Source organism: Nilaparvata lugens, chromosome 4 (assembly GCF_014356525.2).
Source record: "Nilaparvata lugens isolate BPH chromosome 4, ASM1435652v1, whole genome shotgun sequence".
Taxonomy (NCBI): Eukaryota; Metazoa; Arthropoda; class Insecta; order Hemiptera; family Delphacidae; genus Nilaparvata; species Nilaparvata lugens.
The window spans coordinates 4,209,763-4,230,333 of record NC_052507.1 but is presented as its reverse complement, the minus strand read 5'-3'; the positions used below and the strand labels follow the sequence as shown (position 1 = coordinate 4,230,333).

The following is a 20,571-nucleotide window of genomic DNA, read 5'->3' as shown; positions in this document are numbered from 1 at the left end:
GCTCTAACGATTTCCTTCAAATTTATACCATGGATAGCTATTTATGAGCCCTATCAACTGGCATGAGTCTCATTTCTGAGAAAATTTCAGGAGCTCCGTAATATTATTGAGAAAAATGGCGAATAATGACTAAAAACCATGTTTTTCACGATTTTCTCAAACACGGCTCTAACGATTTTTTTCAAATTCATACCCTGTAGTTATCTATCAGATCTATCAACTGGCATGAGTCTCTTTCCTGGGAAACTAATGGGGGGTCCACCCTATCCTTGAGAAATGGACTTTGTAACCTCCATCTCGTGCATGAGGTAGGTAGGTAGAGCAGTTTATAAAAAGTACACAGTCATAGTCAAGATATTTCATCTGTAGAACAGCTGTTTTGACTACTTTAGAAAAATCATCTGATTCCACAATTTACACGAAGGTAAAAGTACTCTGAAAACAATAATTATATATACACATATACAGTAGTCTGATCGTAGTTGCAAATAGTATGTTGCCGCCAATAATTGTCATGATGTTATTCCCCTAAATTATTCTCGTTTGAGATTGAGGCTTACAGTTCAATGAGCAAGGAAAGTTGTGTGAGTGTACCACACCAGTTTTTTTTCAAATATCTACTAGTAACACAGTGTCAGAACTTCAACAAAGTTATATGAATTTGAATGACTCAGTGATAGATTTTTATTCTCATTATTTATTTTCAATAGCACTCATCGAGTTACAATGTAGATAGTTTATATATTGGATGTTGAATTCATGATTTGGTGCTTTTGTTATCCTTCTTAATGGCCTTATCATCATCAGTCATGATTAACTTTTATCATTATCATCATCGTCATCATCTGATGACATGTCACTGTAGACAGAATCGATAGGTCTAGTGCCACTGAAGCAACCACTGAAACAAGAGGATGACGTACGAAACAGGACTGCCAACACAGCCACCAGCAACATCAAACGCACCTGCAGAAGAGAAATAGTTATTTGTGCAACTAGTGCGCAAAGTGTCAGTTTGCTGCACCGAAAGAAACGTTTACGCCCGAGCCGTAGGCGAGGGCGGAATGGTTTCTTGAGTGCAGCAGAGGAACTTTGCGCACATATTTCACATTAAGTTTTTCCTACAGTTACCATTGAATATGAAAAGTGGGTAATTATGGGTAAAATTGCCTGAAATCCATCAAATGTTTTTCTGTGTAATTTTATTATTGATAAAAACCTTAATCCTAAAATCCTAAAGTCCTCGTTGTCCTTGGTTATAATATATAATGAATAATAATTAGCGCGTTGTGCTTCGTTGCACCTCTGTTCACTATAGCAGCCACAGCAGTCACTGTTACCAACTTCATTTTGATTTTGCTGCACTGTTGCTCCATATAACCTACTAAGTATTTTGCGTTGCCATGTTGCAAATCTGGAGTGCAGAAAAATTTTTCCCGCACTAGAGCGGAAAAGTGATTCTTTGCGTTCTGTAATCAGTGCAGCAATGGCCACTTTTCAACGTAACTGTAGGAAAAAATAATTTCATGAGAGTGATAATTTTTGGATGATATTCAAGAATAAAATGAATGGTCATCAGCAAAATTAATCGCACTTGCTGAAATCAATAATATGATGAAATAGTCATCATCAACATTAAACGCCCTTGCAGAAGGATAAACAATACTGTAATAATTTTATGGAATTGATAATTTTAGGATGATATTCAAAAATTAAATACGAATAGTATATTACGTTGACCAATTTACAATTCTCCATGCATATTTCACGCATTGGAAATAGTATTCTATTTGCGATTCATATGATTATCATCAACGAATAAACCAATTTTTACTTTCCTTGACCTATTACCATAGGTAAGGAAAGTATTGCTTTCCGAAAAAATTAAGGTACCCCAATTTCTAAATTTCTATACGTTTCAAGGTCCCCTGAGTCCGAAAAAGTGGTTTTTGGGTATTGGTCTGTATGTGTGTGTGTGTGTGTATGAGTGTATGTGCGTCTGTGTACACGATATCTCATCTCCCAGTTAACGGAATGACTTTGGAATGTAAGGTCCTTACACTATAAGGATCTGACACGAACAATTTTGATCAAATGCAATTCAAGATGGCGGCTAAAATAGCAAAAATGTTGTCAAAAACAGGGGTTTTCGCGATTTTCTCGGAAACGGCTCCAACGATTTTGATCAAATTCATATCTAAAATAGTCATCGATAAGCTCTATCAACTTCCAGAAGTCCCATATCTGTAAAAATTTCAGGAGCTCTGCCCCATCAATGCAGATAGAATCCCAATTATCAGGCTTCAGATACAATTGAAACAAAAAAAAATCAAAGTGGAGTAGATTGAGCATGAAAATTTCTACAATAAATGTTCAGTAACATTTTCACCTAAAATCAAAATAAGATTTAAATTCGAGAAAATGTGATTATTCAATTGCAAATTATTGTTGATTCTATTAAATCATTCACTACGAAGAGATAGCAGACTTTGTGTGTCTGCAGCGCTATTGTCCTGTCACCAGCTCTCTCAGATCTTAGAATAGTAGATTTGGTATGCGCGGGAACACTGGCGTCAGTTGATCAATTTTCATAACGGCCAGGAAAGTTGTGTGAGTGTGCCACACCAGATTTTTCAAGTGTGTTGATAAGATGAACATCATTTCTATCCTATACTATTGAACGAGGAACTTCTATTTATATTGTGTTGGTCCTATGTGAATGCCTCACGTTGCGTCGGCAAATTAATTATGTAACGCTCCTTCGGGGGATTCCTGGTTTTTTTGACTTGAATAATGCCCCAGACGGAGACGTCATACAGGTATAAAATCTTACACTGAATCCTCGGTGTTGTAATCTCAAATTTATGAGTAAATAAATTAATAAATAATTATTATATAAATGATTATATATAAATAATTGAGCAAATAAATTTAAGATGTCACAATATAATTAGATGTTTAGATGTTCAAATGTTTATATGTTTATAATGCTTGTATTTCACCTGATCTCGAAAACGGCTCTAACGATTATCATGAAATTCAGAACATAGTAGGTTTATAATATGAAGATTTGGTTGCACTAGGTCTCATCCCTGGGAAAACTCGCTGAAGGACATTAAGAGGATAATTATTACTCATCCTTGGAAAAACAGCTGAAAATGATTATTTCGTCGTCTGTTGGTGATGGAAGTGAATAAGCGATTGTGTGTGGGACTGTGTCAAAATTATGACTCAGCTGTTGAACTTTTGTAATCATTCAATCAGGTACTTAGTGCCGGTTGCAAAAAAGCCGGGTTATTTTCAATCCTGATTAATTCCAGTAGATCCATCTTTTTGAAATTGCCTTCTCTGATTTGGTTCACGTACTCCAGAGCGAAGCTCGATCTCCGATATTTCTATTCTAATGTATCCTATTCTATTCTATTCTACCAATAATCTGCTTCAAGTTAGATGAGTAAACAACAGGTGAAGTTATTGGAAAATTCGTTAACATACCAATTTCTGCATATTCCTTGACTTTGAATTACTGTAGCTCAAATTATTCTGCTCTCAATAATAGGCTGACCACTACCAATGATCGATATCAAACGATATTCTATAAATAGTGTTCATTTAATTGATTTTTTGAATAGATGGCTCTGTGATGCGTAGCAAACCAAGTCAACAACATGTTCTTTTGTGTTTTGTATTTCTCAGATAATTTATTGGATAATTGATCGATTTATTTGAAGCCAGCACAGAAATGCTCGACTGTGTTTGCTGATGAGATGACGTCTGATCATAAGACATACCTGATATTGGAATAAAACATGTTTTTATCCTACCAGAGCGCTGTTTTATGACAAAATTTAAGCTAATATTCAAGTAATCTCCTATTCTACTGAGCTGACAACTAATAGTAGTTCAGAGAACTCGCTCCACTCACTAACATCATTACTTACACACGCCCGAATATTTACACACGAAAACACATACAAATTGGATTGAGAGTATTATGATATATGCAATAGGATCGGTGAAGGACGCTGAGAGATAGAAATTATCTACACTTTTGGGCTAGGATGCACGGTTGAAGAGATGAAAAATCTGGAACTTGAAAAGTGAGATTTTATGAAAATTCAAAATTTCCCTCACAAAGGCTCAGTTGCACAAAAGCCGGTTAAATTTTAATCCTGATTAACTTCACGTGAATCAAATCAGAGAAGACCATTTCAAACAGATGAATCTACTGAAATTGATCAGGATTGAAAATAACCCGGCATTCTTGCAACGGCACCAAGTACCGGATTGTATGATTACAAAAGTTCAACAGCTGAGTCATAATTTCTACACAGTCCCACACACATGAACTCGCTCATCCACTTCCATGATCAACAGACGACGATATAATAATTATCAACTGTTTTTCCAAGGATAAAACAATAATATTATCCTTTTAATGTCCTTCGGCGAGTTTTCCCAGGAATGAGACCTAGTGCAATTGAATCTTTATATTATAAACCCACTATGTTCTGAATTTCGTGAGAATCGTTAGAGCCGTTTCCGAGATCCAGTGGAATACAAACATATAAACATCCAAACATCTAATAGTTATTTGTGCAACTAGTGCGCAAAGTGACAATTTGCTGCACCGAAAGAAACGGAATGGTTTGTTGAGTGCAGCAGAGGAACTTTGCGCACGTATTTCACATTAAGTTTTCTCTACAGTTACCATTAAATATGAAAAGTGGGTAATTATGGGTAAAATTGCCTGAAATGCATCGAATGTTTTTCTGTGTAATTTTATTATTGATAAAAACCTTAATTTATTGTCAAATTGAATAAAAATGTTGTCCTTGGTTATAATATATACTTAATAATTTGCTCGTTGTGCTTCGTTGCACCTCTGCTCACTATAGCAGCCACAGCAGTCACTGTTACCAACTTCATTTTGATTTTGCTGCACTGTTGCTCCATATAACCTACTAAGTATTTTGCGTTGCCATGTTGCAAATCTGGAGTGCAGAAAAATTTTTCCCGCACTAGAGCCGTAAAGTGATTCTTTGCGTTCTGTAATCAGTGCAGCAATGGCCACTTTTCAACGTAACTGTAGGAAAATATATAAACATATAAACAGAAGTTGCTAGTATAGGATAAAATCCCGATTGGGAACATTAGCAGCTGCTAAAATTTATCATCAAATCAAACTTCAATAATTCTTCTTCTTATTGAAGGGCTGATAGGGTTGAGCAGCTTTATAGTAATCTTTTTCCTCTACATTGCGATAGAATCTACTCAATCTTCTATATCAGTATCTCCGACTTAATCTTCTATTAGTAAATCCACTCAGTAGCTTTTGCAAGATGAAGTACAAATAAGAAAATACTTGAAAATGGCATTAGTAGCCTTCAAGCATGTCACGACATGTCTCTGCTGCTTGCAAGAGGCTTACTTGAAAACCTTGCTTGAAAACCCCTTCATGCAGCTTGGAAGTCACAAATAATGTTGTATGAATAAAGGCCATATGAATAAAGTTGAGCATTTGCTTATACTTCTAAAATATGGAGCATTTGCTTCATTTTCTATAAATAAACGTGAGCAAAACCTTTTGCTCATGCTCATCAAAAAAATAGTTTGAGCATTTGCTGAAAAGTAGAAGCTTTTGCTCAAAATTGTATGAATAAACTAGAGCCTCTGCTCAACTTTTGAAGCAAATGCTTCAAAAAAGGTGAGTCTAGTCTAGAGCAGCTTATCACCTTTTGCTCATAGTAAAATGGCTCAACTAATTCGTATGAGGAAGAGGAAACTATACCAGATACTATCACAACCAATAGTTGAGAACTATAAAGCTCTTATCAGATTCAACCATGATATATATCATCATTATCCCTACAATAGAATAAATACATTTAAGATAGCCATTATAAAGCATTATAGCCATTATATAGCCATTATATAGCCATTATATCATTATAACAGATAGCCTGTTATAAAGGTAGCCATCACAAAATAGGAGATAGGCATTTAAGAAGATGAGAGTGAGGACGATTATAAGAAGGCTATAGATATTATAGGAATATGCTGTAGATTGTTATAGAGATGACATTTTTTCACACTATTATTTCAAAGTTCTAAACTCAACTAACCTAAAAAATTATTCATAAGTAGAAAACAGAACAGAAGACGCAAACACAAGCGGTGCACCCTACTTGCATATTTAGCGCTTCCGTGAGTAACTAAGGCTACAAAAGCGAATCAGCTGATGAAAAATCTCTAAAATACGTGAGCATTTGCTCCAGAGTTCAGGAGCATAAGGTAAGAGTATAAGGAAAAGCTTATTCAAATATTCATATAAAAATGAGCAAATGCTTTTGCTTCTAACTTTTGCTCATGAGCAAAACCTTATGCTCCATGCTCTTGCTCATGAGCATTTGCTCTGGTTTTATTCATATGGGCCAATGGAGTTGACATTATATTGAATGACTCAGTAGGAACTTTCAAACATATTTTTTATTTTCAATAGCACTCATGTAGTTACAATGTAGATGACTGTTTACATTGGGTGTTAGATTTATGTTTTGGTGCTTTTATCATCATTCTTGGTGCCTTTGTCATCATTCTTAGTGTCATTGTCACCATTTTTACTGGCGTTGTCATCATCATCGGATGATGATGATGAAAAGTCACTGTAAACAGAATCGATGGGTTTAGTGCCACTGAAGCAATCGAAACAAGAGGATGACGTACGGAACAGGACTGCCAACACAGCCATCAGCAGCATTAAACGCATCTGCAGAAGAGAAAAAATAATTTCAGGAAACTGATAATTTTTGGATGATATCCAAGAATAAAATGGAATAGTTATCAGCGACATTGAACTTGCAGGGGGATAAACGATACCGTAAATAATTTCATGAAGTTAATAATTTTTGGATGATATTCAAAAATGAAATGAAATGCTATATCACGTCACGTGGCAGGAAAGTATGTGTTAACGGGGCGAGCACGATGTTCACAGTTTAGGCTTACCGGAACTGGAATTTCGTGCGAGCTCCGTATACGGCCAACTTATTAAGTAGCTCGAATAATACTTGAAAATATACAATTGAAAGCTTGCGTGATTTTTTATGGCAAGGTGGGATCTTCCCGTAAGGTACTCCCGACCAACAAAAGTCATACGGATTTACTCTATGAAGACCTAATTAGTTAATAAGCGTTCGTTATTCTTCGCCTCACAATCCATGAGTTATCAAATAATAAAACAACAAAAAAATAGAAAAAATAGTATGTTATTTGAATATAACTGTGTACATTTTGAAGCCTGAAACCAGTTCATTGAAATTTGGAAAAATTATTGAATAAAAACAGCTGATCAGTTAGAAGTATTGATTTCAAAAATTATGCAATCTATAGATTTGTAACACATGGTAAGATCATAGTTATATTGAAAGTTGTGTTTCATTCTTGTAGGATAGTCAACAAACAAGAACTAAATACATTTTTCTGTGATTTACTGTTTATAAAGACTTTCTTCCTAATATTTCCTAAACAGAAATATTGCAATTTTCGTTTTTATAATACGGAACTTTCTATGATCATTGAATTGGTAAAAAGTGTTACTATTGTATTTTGTAAGTGTTTTGTGGAGATAAACATCCATTCTATCCTTTTCTACTACGATATAATTAAATGCTTATGCTTTTTTCAGGCCCAGTTCAGTGATCAAATACACAAATAACAACAAATACACAAACTTATGAATGAAACGAGGGTTTATGATGTCCAATATAAATTATATATTTCGTCGGGTTCTCTTTATTTTCGTGAGTTTAAATGCCAAGCTCTCCCACAGTCCCCTCCAGCCATGACATGGCACGCTCATCCGCCAGGTGAATACCCCTGAGTCCCCCTCCATAGGAATACAGTGGGCAGTCTTCCACCAAGTGCTGCATCGTCTGCACATCTCCACAGGTGCAGTGGGGCAGTGGTACAGTGGCTATGCCCCAAGTAGTCTGTGCTTGAGCACACCTGCTTGATTCTACTGATAATAAATGGGCCTAATAAATGTGCCTGATTCTACTACTATTGAATTTTATTTGAGTTGAAAAAATATAAGCAAAGGGTGAAATAATGTTCATGTTTTTAATACCTTATTCAATGATCGATTTATCGAATTCATTAATAATAATAATAATAATTTTATTTCTCAATAAGCAGAAATTATTGAAGAAATTGTTAACATACCAATTTCAGCATAATTATTTCTGGACTTTGAATTACTGTAGCTCGAATTATTATATTCTCAATATTAAGCCGAAAACTACCAATGATCGATATCAAACGATCTTCTATACAGAGTGTAAATCCAATTGAATTCTTGAATAGATTGCTCTGTGATGCTTAGAAAACTAATTCAACAACATGGTCTATTGTATTTCACAGATAATTTATTGGATAATTGATCGATTCATTTGAAGCCAGCACAAACAGAGATGCTCGAATGTGTTTGCTGATGAGCTGACGTCTAATCATGCATATGCATAACTGATGGGGATATCGATTATATTAGGTTCTTATTCCACAGGAATATAACTTCATTAAGGAATTAATTCCGATTTGAATCCAAATTTTTTTTCAGTTTTTAAAGTTAAAAATTCATACGTCTTCTTAAAAATAAAACTGTTATGTTTGGGGGTTTGTCAAACCTTCTGGTTTATGACAATACTTGAAGACTCATAACTTTGATAAAGTGATAAGAGAACATATCATATGAAGAAAATATTACGTTTTATGATGATAATATTGCAATAATAATGATTCTATCGGACATTGACTGTAACAATTATTATATGTAGCCATAATAATCAGATATTATTGTATTATTAATAATTATTATTATTATATTCTGATAAAAATTTTCATTGAACTTTCATTTTATTTCTATTTTATTGATTTCCATAGAAATTTTATTGAACGAAAAAGAGTACACAAATTGATAGAAAAAATAATTATTTTCAAAATTATTGATTGATCATTAAATTTGAGGGCGAGCAGTAGGTACCTACCTAGTTGGATATTCGAATAATGGAATTTTGAGAATTTTGAACATGTACACACATACTGATGTAAACAGACTCCTTCAATCTAAGTCATCATAACAAAATAGAAAACCACTTTTTCCAAGCATAAATCAAGAAATTCCGAATTCCTCTCACATTATTTGTTTATTATGTGAAATGTTACAGCTGTGCTGATAGTGAATGTTTCTGTGATATTTCTGGCTTCAAATTTATCAAGTTTTTTAATGTTTTTCAATTCATTAATGAATTTTTAAATGTAATAATAATTTATTTCATCTTTCTGATCAACCCAGATACAAAATTTTAGTATAATGTATATTTGCACTGTACATTTTTGTAATTTTTATAAAAGTGTTTTTATAACCTCATTTGGTCCATTTTTATCAAAATTAGGGAGAGAAACACTTTTGGGTTTATCCTGTTGATCCTCTCCCAATCTTTAATTAGATGTTGTGATTGTCGAATGTAATAAATAAAAATTATTCAATCTATTCTAAAAACTTAAAACGCACTGAGGAAAGCTAACATAAGAGGATATTGGTCACATTTTGTGTAGTTGAGAAGTTGATATGGTGGTGATTAGTCATATTAAATAAACAGACTAAGAAATTGTCAAAAACCACAGATTTATTGAAAGTTAGAAAGACCGGTTTCGGTTGTTACACTATTGTCAATCTCTGATAAACCAAAACTAAATACAATAGCAGCAGAATTTATACTAGTGTGCGAGTACTGCTATTGGTCAAGGGCATGAACGCCTGCCATTTGCCCTGCTAGACAGTCTCCTCCCACTCAACGGTATCACAAAACTGCGGCTTAAGCAAGAGACTCGTCATGATAACAAAATTTACTTTCAGTACAAAATAATAACCAAGAGAACAAAAACAAATATGTATTTTGTACTCAATTTTGTTATCATGGCGAGTCTGTTGCTTAAGCCACCATTTTGTGATACCGTTGAGTGGGAGGAGACCGTCTAGCTGGGCCAATGGCACACGTTTATGCCCTTGACCAATAGCAGTACTCGCCTACTAGTATGAATTCTGCTGCTCTTGTATTTAGTTTTATTTCATCATAGATTGACAATGGTGTAATAACCAAAACCGGTCTCTCTAACTTTCAATAGATCTGTAGTTTTTGACAATTTCTTAGTCTGTTAATTCAAAATTCCATGGTTGAGACATTATATGTTCCAAATTCCAAACTCATTGTTAACTCAAGCCGATTTTTGTCGACTATTGTTGATGTCTTGGACGGGTAAGAGTGTATGAACAGAACAGTATGAGAGACTACCAGCTCCACGAAAAGGAACTACATGGACTATCAGCTTGAACAAACAATAAAATAAAGTGGAACAGAAACGACCTATACCATGGGATATCATATTGAACTATTTTTTCTGTATGGTTTCACTTATCTATATATATAAAAGCGAAACGGCACTCACTCACTGACTGACTGACTGACTCACTCACTCGCAGAACTAAAAATCCACCGGACAAAAACGTTCAAATTTGGTATGTATGTTCAGTTGGCCCTTTAGAGGCGCACTAAGAAATCTTTTGTCAATATTTCAACTCTAAGGGTGGTTTATAAGGGTTTAAATTTCGTCTTTTAACATTTATATTATTCCCATTCTCTTAATTATAATTGAAAAATGTCCATACCATATGGTAATATAGAACTATAATCTAGAGAGAGTACCTCTTCTAAACAGTTGTTAACTGGTAACTAAATAAATAATTTTGTCAGGCTGGCATTAAGTTGAGTTGACTTTGTTAGGTTGGCACCAAGTTGATGATTGAAATGCATCTATCGCTGAAAAATTTATTGGGCACTGCTACAATCAGAGCTATTCCTGGGAATATTACTATTACTAGCCGTCAGGCTCGCTTCGCTCGCCATATCCGTTTAGCCAGACGTTTAGTTTGGACCACCGACTGGATCGTCCTAACATATGATAAAAATGCTCAAATGAAAAATGCAGGCGAGCGAAGCGAGCCTGCTGATCTCATTCTTGGACGATCCAGTCGGTGGTCCAGGGGGCGGAGCCCCCTGGCTAGACGGATATGGCGAGCGAAGCGAGCATTACGGCTAGTATATGATATAAGTATAATCTACTTAGTAGCTTTTGCAAGATAGAGTACAAATTAAAATTCTTTATCCAACAAAACAAGCATACAGATTCAAATGCAACAAGGCACTTTCTTCCACTACATTCATTAGAAGGTTACAAGCTACAGATACAATGCGTCTGTTTTTCCAACTGAATACCAGACTCCTCTCTGAATTCTTTCTTACACTCTCCTTTTTTCATCTCACTCTCTCAATCCCTCTCACTGTCTCTCTTCCGATCTCTTCTCACTCACTCTCTCTCTTTCTTCTGGTAGAGAGTTAGAGGGAAGGATACTTTTGAATATTCTTTCCAAAGAATGGACATTGATAAAAGCTCCGCCAATTTATGTAGATACATAACAATATTATCTATTCTATCTATAGTTATTCAAATTGCTTTTTTTTCATATCATATACAGCTCAATAATTATTTTCTTAATTTATATTTTGTAAATTCATCTATAATTTTGCTGTATTGTAAGCTATTATATATAAGTGTATAAGCCAGTATATATATTGTAATCTACAAAAATAAAGTACTCAATCAATCAAATCAATCAATCTCTCTTACGAACTCTCTATCTTTCTCTCACTCTATCTCTATCTATCTATCTCACCCCCTCTCTCTGTCACCATTTCTTTCTTTCTCTAATTCCTCCTCGCTAAATTCTAAAAGTCCAGCCGACTTTAATGGTGTGTAAAACTGAGCTTTTTCCAAGTGAGATTCGCAAGAAACTGTCAGAATTCCCCATGTAAATACACCATTGTTTCTCATTCAAGTAATGCTGACAGTTTTGAATGAGTCTTAGTTCACTTCTATTTTTCCACTACACAATGAGCCAGCCACAATTTTTCTACAAGAAGTATTCAAGGAATATGTTTGGAATGATGCGCATGCTGTATAAGGAGGCTACATATGTTACTCTCTACCTGCTGTGTTTAACTTCTTCCTCTTCTTCTTCTTCTTCTTCTTCTTCTTTTTCTTTTTCTTCTTCTCCTTCTCTACTCAATCCTCTACTCTACTCTCCACTTCTACCTTATTTATTCTCTCCCTATCATTTTGATGATGTACATATTGTATCAATCAATGAAGAATAAAGAAAAGTATCATACAAACTTGTTCTTATTGCAAAATTAAATTTAAATTTCAATAAAATTTGTAAATATGATCATGTTTTCTCCTACCATCCAATTATTAAAATTCTACAAAGAAACATCATTTGTCGAGTGAGATTTTTTATAATTTCTATATCCGGTTGCACAAGAGTATGCACAATTTTAATCTCAATTAAATGCCGAGAGAACCAATCAGAAAAGACTCCTCTATTGGATTCTCGTGTAATTTAATCGTGATTAAAATCTAGCAGGCTTTTGTGCAACTTGGCCTTAATATATTATTGTTGGTAGGCAAGTGTATAAAAATAATATGGATTTTGATGCGCTTCTCGTCAATATTCATTGGAATGAATTCTACTATGGATCAATCGCGGGTTCTATGAATGAATCTATGAATGGATCATTGATGTACTGTGGAATGATTGATACTATGATCAATAATATCAATACTGTTTATGAGCATAGAAATAAAATCAGAGATTGTTCCAAGATGAACCATTCATTCAATCTCTCTCAAAAAATATCAGTGTCCCAATTACGAATACAATGAATGTTTCACCGTTTCCCCAGTAAAAATAGAATCACAGTTGCTACTGTTCTCCATCCACGATTGGAAATAACAGGGAAAATATCCAGCAAAAATGAATGGAATGCAAAGCGTCTAACTGGAAATTGTTCCATCACAATTTTCGACAGAAAAACATTCCGATCAGAGTCATGTAGCGTTGCAGCTATAGTGAGGTCCACGTTATAATGTCAGCATTTGATTTACATTGATGTTGCTATCCTTGTCTATCTTTCGACAAGGCAGATAGCGCTATCCTTCTCTAGATCCGTAACGTTGCCAGAATGTTTTACAATAATGTAGGTATATGAATCATCAACAACATATTCAATCTAAATATTAAAATATATTAAAAAATCATTGAAGAGTATATATTTTTATGACGAAAAAAATATGTTTGATCATTGACCGAGCGAAGTGAGGTCTAAGATTCAAGTCGACGGTTTGGCATTTCTCTCAATGTTTAAATGTTTGAATGTTTATATGTTGCGCATTTACGGCGAAACGCAGCAATAGATTTTCATGAAATTTGACAGGTATGTTCCTCTTTTAATTGCGCGTCGACGTATATACAAGGTTTTTTGGAAATTTTGCATTTCAAGGATAATATGAAAGGGAAAAGGAGCCTCCTTCATACACCAATATTGGAGAAAAATCAGACTATAGAATTATTCATCATAAATCAGCTGACAAGTGATTACACAGATGTGTGGAGAAGCCAGTCTATTGCTGTATTTTCATAAGGTCTATAGATTCAATCAGGTATTTGTGGATGAGAATACTGCGTGAGGTCTACTGTTCACAGAACTACTAGTATAATTGAAATTAAATATTTTGTTCGAATATTTTGCCTCTATAAGTTCGAAGTGCGGACTCCAGGCCCTCTCTGTCACACAACCCTTCAAATAAAAAAAATTAAATTAGTTAACAAATTGATAATGAAAAATAGGATCCTTACTCAAAAATACAGTGTTGAGGGAATAGAGAAGGATAGCATCATCTGCATTGTCGAATGATAGACAAAGATAACAACACCAATGTTTATCAAATACTGTCATTATAACGTGGCCTCACTTCACAGTTTCATTTCGCATACAGAGAAATTCAATCAGGTTGATCCCCTGACTCAAATTTAATGAGGTTTTAATTATTTATCGAGTAATTTGTTACCTATTCGAGGGTATGGACCCAGAGAATATTACATTCTATATTCATTCATTCACTGGATGGAAGCGAATTCTTCACTAGCATCAATTCAACAACTAAACTGATGCTCCATTGTCTGGTTTGCCGATTCCCGGTGAAAATTTTTTCACTGACACATCGAATATTTCTGGTTGCAAATTCGATTTCCAGCGGCTTTGTTTCGTGCAGTCTAATCCCAAGCTTGTCAACCGCTTTCCTATTTTCGGACCCTGAAAATTGTAAACTGTTGCAGTGTGACAATGGGGCAATGTTGTTGGCTGCAGACAATTGCTAAGTCGACAATTGAATAATTGAGGACTTTTATTTTTTGCAATAAATGTTTATTACACAATTGCAAAGTTGACAGTTGAATAAATTATAGACGGCTTTCATTTTTACTTTCCTTGCCCTATTACCATAGGTAAGGAAAGTATTGCTTTCCGAAAAAATTAAGGTACCCCAATTTCTAAATTTCTATACGTTTCAAGGTCCCCTGAGTCCAAAAAACTGGTTTTTGGGTATTGGTCTGTATGTATGTGTGTGTGTGTGTGTGTATGAGATTACTGTCGATTATTGTCAATTTTTACTGTTTTGTTGGGGTGATAGTGTATGAACGGCACAATTTGAGAGACTACCAGCGTCACACAGCTGCATAAGAAAGAACTATGTGAACTATCGGCTTGGGATAACAGTAAAAGTTGCAACATAAACGCCCTATATCATGGGATATCTACTTATATGCTATCGTTTCTCTATGGTTATACTGAGTATTGGGTATGGAGTGAGGTTCACGTTATAATGTAGAGGAGAAAGGTAGGAGGACAGAGTTGCCGATTCTCTGCCTTTTCACTACCTTCTATAGAAGATTGATGATACTAGAATATCTGATGGAAGCGGTCAGAGTGAGGTCCACGTCATAATGGAGTGGAGAAAGATAGGAGAACAGAGTTGCCGATTCTCTGCCTTGTCACTGCCTTCTATAGAGGATTGTTGATACTAGAATATCTGTTGAAAGTAGGCAGAGAGAGGGCCACGTCATAATAGCAGTGGAGAAAGATAGGAGAACAGAGTTGCCGATTCTCTGCCTTGTCACTGCCTTCTATAGAGGATTGTTGATACTAGAATATCTGTTGAAAGTAGGCAGAGAGAGGGCCACGTCATAATAGCAGTGGAGAAAGATAGGAGAACAGAGTTGCCGATTCTCTGCCTTGTCACTGCCTTCTGTAGAAGATTGATGATACTAGAATATCTGATGGAAGCGGTCAGAGTGAGGTCCACGTCATAATGGAGTGGAGAAAGATAGGAGAACAGAGTTGCCGATTCTCTGCCTTGTCACTGCCTTCTATAGAGGATTGTTGATACTAGAATATCTGATGAAAGTAGGCAGAGAGAGGTCCACGTCATAATGGCAGTGGATAAAGGTAGGAGAACAGCTTTGTAGATTCTCTGCCTTGTCACTACCTTCTATAGAAGATTGATGATACTAGAATATCTGATGGAAGCGGTCAGAGTGAGGTCCACGTCATAATGGAGTGGAGAAAGATAGGAGAACAGAGTTGCTGATTCTCTGCCTTGTCACTGCCTTCTATAGAGGATTGTTGATACTGGAATATCTGATGAAAGTAGGCAGAGAGAGGTCCACGTCATAATGGCAGTGGATAAAGATAGGAGAACAGAGTTGCCAATTCTTTGCCTTGTCACTGCCTTCTATAGAAGATTGTTGATACTAGGACATCTGATGAGATATTAACTGTTGATTCCTGTTGAAAAATAATCAATCATATTTCATTCGTCAAGGAGATATATCAATGATTGAATGATGATTTGATTTGATTTTACTTAATTGAGATTGACTATTTTGTCAATTTATTGTATAATTATTATTAAACGAGAATCCAAATTAAATACTGCAATTCACCCCGATGACTTCTGCTACTGCAAATATTGACAACATGGTAAGAAGCTAGATGAAAGCTAGATGATGATGAATGATGAATTAATTATATTTCCACATTGTTGAAAAACGACCTGGAAACGTTGCGGAAGTGGAAAAGGATATATGCTTTGTTGAATGATAGACAAAGATAGCACCACCACTGTTAATCAAATACTGTCATTATAACGTGGATCTCATTATTGCCCTATAAGCTGTTCATATTACAACTGAACAACTATTCTGTGTAGCCTATTATATTGGGAATAAATATTCCTCTTAGCCTGTGATATTTCTATATAATATATAAACTATTTTGAAGACTGTTCAGCCTCTTATCGGAAATAGATTCAAGAGATTCAAGAGTTGTATATTCTACAGATGGAAATTACTGAGATATTGCAATTATTTAAACAATATACAACTAATAATGATTATAAAACGAGAATCCAAATAAAATGCTGTAATTCACCCCGAAGACTTCTGCTACTGCAAATATTAACAACAGGGCAAACAGCTAGATGGAAACTCGATGAGCTTTAATTTTTGAATAGTAGCGCTCGAATTTCCATCTAGCTGTTTGCCTTGTTGTCAATATTTGCAGTAGCAGAAGTCTTAGGGTTAAATTACAACATTTAATTTGGATTCTCAAATTCAAATTCAAATTCGAATTTATTCACTCGTAATTCATACAAAATATTAACAAAAGTATAACACGACAAGTTACAAGTGAACAAGATACTACTCACAAAAAGTATGTTACTGGACTTTGTCCGCGAATAGGAGTCAGATACAAAGTGTTATAAGTAAGATTATTTATTCTATAAATTGATATAGTTTAAGATTTAATAGGTCTAGGAAAAGGAGTTGGGAAGAAGAGAGATTTAGAATTTAAGTATGATGTAATGAAGATGAAATGAAGATGATTGAGTGCAAGCTCGCACATACATACAAAACAAACATTTTTAGTATCATTTACCATTATAAATTACACCCATATGTAGAGAAAGAGTGATAATACCTATCAATCTACAGAGAAATAATATAATTAAAATAACAATCAATTCCATAGTGTAGTATAATTGAACAGAAAGACAGTTATTAGTGACATCATCGAGACAAAAACGTATCACACAGAATAAATTGATGTACTATGTAGTAGTCAATACAAGGTTGACTTGATTTGTGGATATATATTGAAACTTATTAACTTAAAACCTTAAAGAAGCCTTCCACCTCGACTGGCGAATGAAGCCATAGCCAAAGCTTACTTTTATTCATGAAGTGTATATGGGTATCTATTCTTCTCAAATCAGGTGTTAGTAAGTTATAATTCTCGTTTTATAATAATTATTAGTTGTTTATTGTTTGAATTACTATTCTTGTGACTTGTAAAAATTTACTTCAGAATTGGGGAGAGCCTGTATCTAGGCTGAGTTTTCCCTCAATTGTCATAATCATACTATGATTATAGTTTTTTGTAGAATGAATGAAAGAATTGATAAAGGAATAGAAAAGTTATCTCAACTTGGAGTCTCTCGTCTCTCGATTGTCGTCTGTGTGTCCGACATGTAAAACTACGATTTCCACAGCTGTTCCAAAACTCAAGTTCCATCAATATTCGAGAACATTTGCCTCTCATTTTCCATATTTCATTCACATTTCGACGCCCCAAATCCTCTCCACCCAAGGCACGTGTCTCGCCTGCCTAATGGAAAAAACGGCACTGGTTTGAATGTTTGAACGTGGAATCTGGAACACTTTTAGGCGAAGTCTGTCTGCGGCCAAAATCACGGACCATGGTCGGAACGTGACTCGGATGGACGAGCACCGACGTGAATAAAGGACGGTGAATAGAGAACAGTGAGTGACCGTGAATAAAGAATGCACCAGTGACTGAACGGTAAAGTGCAAACATGCTCAGTAAATTGACTTGGTATCTGTCCATTAGTTGTGAAGCTTTCAGAGTATATCCAACGAGTATAGAATCTGATACATAAAGGCAGCAGGCCAAAAAATAGCTCCATAAGCCGTAATTTCAACATATGTTGTTGACAGCTGTAAATAACAAATAGTGAGTAGGTTTTTGATTTTGTATTCAATTTTTTTAAATAAGTGCAATATTTCTGAAGTTTTTAATTTATTGTGATTCATTTAGAGTATAAAATCAACCTTCAAAATTCAAAATTTTAAATCATCATTCCTGGACCGAAAATCAAGTGACGAAGCAGTGTGAGATTACATAACCTTATCTTTTGGACAACATCAACATTTTATCAAAATTTTTGGAGAGAAATAGTACAGGCTCAGCCTAGTTTTTCCTCCAATGTCATAATTGTATTATGATTTGTGATGAATTTTTCAAATAGATCTCATGAGAAGAGAGAAAAATTGTGATTACCTTTTAAAATGAAAGAATTTGCTAAAGGAATAGTTAGCGACCGAGCGATAAAGCTTACTTATCAATAACTGTATATTTGATAAGAGTACCGTTCTGTACTGAATATTTTTCTAGGAAAATTATTCAATAAAATTATAATTATTTTGCAAATAAAGCACAAATTATTTATGAATCGCTCACCGATTTTGAGGTTACACTTGTTTACTATCGATCAGATGTTTTTAAAACAGTTCGAACGCAGCTGACTGATTCAAAGCATTGTCAAATATCATACCGGTTCTCATGCAAGGTAAAATATCATTCCTAAAAATTATAAAACTATCAATAAAGGATCAAGAATTTCAAAATAAAAAATAAAATATATGTATTATTGTTGAAATTATTTATTATTTAAGAAATTGTATTATGCGTCGGGTCTTATTGTAACTAAATAGGTCATAGCATGAAATTCTATTATTGATAAAATGGCAGAAATTAATTATAATAATCTCAAACCTAATGAAAATTGTACAAGAATATTAATTTATTAATAATTTAATTCAACTGAACCACATGGTAATTAAATCTCTTTGGTAGGTCTAAACCAATCACAGTGCATAGAAATAGCACCAAGACGGTGATCGTTTGAAAGCAACACATGTTAATCTATTATCAGACACCAACCCTGCCTTATCAGTTACACTAGCACGTGTACATTGTATGAGAGGAACTATGTCTATAAGATTAAGCAGTTTTAAGAATTACATAAATTAAATTATTATTGTAATTAAAGGAATTGTATTCTACTACTTGCCACTGACGTCATGTTTACGTCACAAGCGTTCTACCAATGGCAAATTTTTATGCAAATTATTACATTGAGATTCCGAGAAGCAAGGTCTAGCCTAAAAGCTTAGAGAAAAGAGCAGCACTTCCCTTTTGAAATCCTTACCGTGTAGATCTCTTTCATAGTTACCAAAGACCTATTTGTAAAATTTCTTGTTCGATTTTTAAATGTTCTATTTGTGAGCCGATATTTTAGGCCAATCTATTTGTTATTTATAAATTTCTGTTTTCATCAATCGATAAATTTAAAAGCTTAAAGTAAATTATCCCTTAATTAATTCGGTGAAGGAGATATTTAAATTAAAATTCCCCACGTGCTGAAACCAAAGCCTGGATTGCCGCCGATCAAACGATTTTTGATCTAAAGAAGAAAACCACGACCGCCAAGGAAGTTCACGTGAGTTATAAGTCATAAGGGGCCCCAATCTACGCTTCGAAAATATTTCAGTGCAGAAACATAAATTTTTTCTTCGTTAAATTATTGGCCACGCCGACAAGCGCTTTAGCATTTAAGAGCCTAGAATTTATTCATATTTAATTTCTAAGAATTTGTAGTTGATTAACTATCCTCCGCTGCCTGAACCACGACCCCGAGCATTTTTAAAAATATTTTATAATTCATTTTTTCACTATTTTTTCAAAATTGTTCAATTTTATCAATCGTAAAATTCTGTTGAATCACGCATGGTATCATGCAAGCACAAGAAAATTTTTAACTATTCTGTTAATGCCAAATTATTATCAACCTGTAAATCAAATCCTGAATCTGCACTGTATGATTGCATATTTTATTGTAATATATTTCAGTTTTGTTAATTCGCTTTCTGAGTTCGATTATTTCTTAAGCCTGTCAATTATTGTTTCTGATACGTTCTATATCATCAAGAACCGATCGAATACGATCATTGAAATAATTGAATTAAGCTGGATATTGGAACAGGTCTAAGTGGATGTAGCGAGTGGGGTCAGATCAAGATATTTATTCTTTGTCCTTACCTGCTCATATATCAGCTTTTATCTGTTACCTACCTCGAATTTGGAGCGAACTCATCAATTGCACAGCAGTGGCAGCCATAGATCATATAAATTCCTACAATAGAGCTTAAAACCCGACAAGACTCTGATCTCGAAATATATTCTGAACGATATTTGGTTCAAATACCGTATTTTAATCCTTCAGAACTTATTAGAGACGCAGTCCCGTAAATTATCTACATCGGGATTTTTGCTCGACCTGTATGATTTTGTATGCTCATTCTTCACAGGTAATAATTTTAAGGTATCCGTATTCAGTGTTTAGCGATCGCTACACTACTTATAAAAAATTTTTCATCATTATACAATTTGTCATTAGAGGAATCAAGGGTGAGCG

General features: G+C 34.5%; 1 protein-coding gene across 1 annotated transcript in view; it reads left to right on the top strand.

The window, feature by feature from the left end:
* The window catches only part of LOC111055389 (Kv channel-interacting protein 2-like), a 434,616-nt gene that overhangs the window by 225,264 nt on the left and 188,781 nt on the right, over positions 1-20,571 (top strand). The window lies entirely within an intron of this gene.